The sequence below is a fragment of the Lemur catta genome, chromosome 12 (genome assembly GCF_020740605.2).
Source record: "Lemur catta isolate mLemCat1 chromosome 12, mLemCat1.pri, whole genome shotgun sequence".
NCBI lineage: Eukaryota > Metazoa > Chordata > Mammalia > Primates > Lemuridae > Lemur > Lemur catta.
The window spans coordinates 69,289,948-69,292,862 of NC_059139.1; positions in this window are offsets into that span (position 1 = coordinate 69,289,948).

The window sequence follows — 2,915 nt, forward strand, 5'->3', positions numbered from 1 at the left end:
TACGCATTTCAAAATGTGTAAAGAAAAAAGCTGATAGAACTAAAAGAAAGAGCACAGAAGGAGGAAAGAGTGATCATAAAGGAAGATAGAAACCTTTGAAATTTTAATTAATTCTTGAAGGCCAACTGAGAGCTAGCTTAACAGTTTAGAAAAAATGATATATATAAACTAGAAAAAATAAATATTTACATTTAAATATAAAAGATTTAAAATATAGTTTAACATTTTTAAAAGATAACTTTAGTAAAAGATTGTTTAAAGCAAAATAGTAATGATATATTATTGGGTTTGTAACTTGTATAGAAGAAAAATGTATCATAATAATAACATTAAAAAATGAGAAGGAAGAGATATTAGTATATTATTGTAAGGTCCTTTTGCTATGTATGAGGTTGTATTAACAATATTTAAAGATAGATTCAATAAGATAAAGATATATATTGTAAATGTTAGAGGATCCATCAAATACATACATACATACAGTTGTACATATATTTACACCATAATATACATATATACACACACACACATATAAGGTATAACTAGTAAGCCAATGATGGAGGTAAAATGAAATTTTAAAATATTCAACTAATTAATAATCGACTGATAATTAATAAATAATCCACTTAATCACAATAAAAATTAATGGTAGATTTGAAAGCAATTTACAATAATACTTTAAAAGTAAATGGCCTAAGCATTCCAATTAAAAAGCAGAGACTATCAGATGAATAAAAATGTAAGACCAAATTACGAGGTATACATATGTACAAAAAAGCCACTTTAAATATAAAAACACAATAGATTAAAATTTTAAACATGGAAAAGACATGCTATATTAACACTAATAAAAAATTGGAATGGCTATGTTAATGTCAAACTGACTAGATTTCAGAGCAAAGAATATTACCAGGGGTTATTGTTCATTTTATAATAATAAAGAGATCAATTCATCAAGAAGACATAAGAATCCAAAAAGCATGTTCCTCTACTGACATAGATTCAACATGCCTAAAGGAAAAGCTGATTGAACTAAAAGTGAGCGTGTAATGGTATCTCACACTCACTCTTCAGGTTCTGGCTGCTACCTTCTAACTAACTTTACTGTGACCTCCTTGATCTTCGGGGCTATATGTTCCAGCTATACTCAGCTCATCGTGACTCCCCAAATATTTCACAATACCATTTCACTTTACATATCTCTATTAAAGCATGCAACTTACTGTATTTGTATATGCATTATTTCTTCACCAAACTTAAGCACCTTGAGGTCACAGTGCTTAGCCCTGTGATGTCGATGTTACATGATGTCTGAGAAGCCAATGGCTACAACCCATGGAAACTGCTAGTTATAGAGAAATTTTTAAAGGAGGATATTTGAGCATATTGTGAAGGGTGAAGATAAAAACAGAGAAATATTGTCCTTGGATTGATTTACCCGGGGAAAGTTTACAATTAAGCAATATGTGAAGTTGAAATAAACATAAAGTTATTTTTACTCATTGGCTGGTGAAACCTAGAAATTTAGTGTGCAAAATGTTAGAGTGGATTAAAGTTGGAGATACTAGCTCATTTAGTTGGTCAATAAATGTAATATACAGCTGAATGAGAAGACTGATGATGAAGAGGACCTTTAGAAATATATTCCTATTAGAGACAACACACTTTAAAAATAACTTCTGATTTAAAGCCATTTCAAATGATTTCTAAGTGGCACGTTAAGTTTTAAAAAAAAGTAAAATATTAAAAGATAAACATGTATCGTGGAAGAGAAATTATTCTGACACTTGTTAGACCAGTAAGGCAGACTTTATTCAAGACTAATGCAACAGGAGAGAGAAATTGTATTCAAGTCTTGAACACAACAAAGAAAAGTGAGGATATACAGCAGAAGAGGAGATTGAGGGTGTCAGTGGATAGAATATTACTAAGAGGAGACGTCAAAGGTAAAGAGATTCTTGCTTAATTGACCTAACAGGATTCTTGCTACAGGCAGGCCAACGACTTAATATATATCAATGGTGGGGAATGAGGAAATTGGTCAAATATCAAAGGTGATTAAACATCATGGGTCTGATGACTCAGCAGGATTCTTTTCTATGACTGGTTTAGGCAGGCTGAGGACAGGGCCCAAGGATGAGGACTACTCAAAAGGAGGGCTCAGTAGACTGTGTAAAGTTTGATCAAGGAGAGGGTCTTTGTCAGCATGCATATATAATGGTTTGCTTTTTTCACTATTTATAACATTTGAGTTATATTACATGACATAAGTCTATTTCAACATATCAGCAATTCTGAAGATAATCCCTTAACAAGTTTTGAAAATAACATATCTCATTGATGTGTTAAATAAAGTTTATCAGCCAATAAATAAATTTATTAAATAAAGCTTATCAGCCAATACCACTGGAAGCACATTCATAGCAGTAAGACAAAATGAACACTGAAGGAGAGAGTCAGGGAAGGGTATGTTAAGAGTTTAGGGTTCTAGAGTTGGTCACAGGGTGGTCTTGGCAGGGATTAGTCAGACTTTATGAAGTAGGCAGGTCTCTGCCACAGTCAGATTGAATTTTCAGAACACATAAGAGTGCGAGGAGTTACTGTTGGATCAATTTGTATGTACTATTATCTTAGAACATATGTGCAAAGTGTCTGTAAGCAATGGCAAGACATATATTTAGATCATTAAATATGAAATGTCCAATTTTGAATCAGAAGTGTAGTTTATTATATCTCAAACAAGAAGCAGTACAATTAACCAAAGTATGCACCCAAACTATCAACAGTTTTGCCATCTTAACAGTAGCTTGCTTATGCCAGGAGTGAAGAAGCCTGGAGAGTGAGTGGCAATGAAATCGTGAAAGGCGTTTTCCACAACTTGTTGAGAATTGAATATTTTGCCTTGCAAGAAGTGG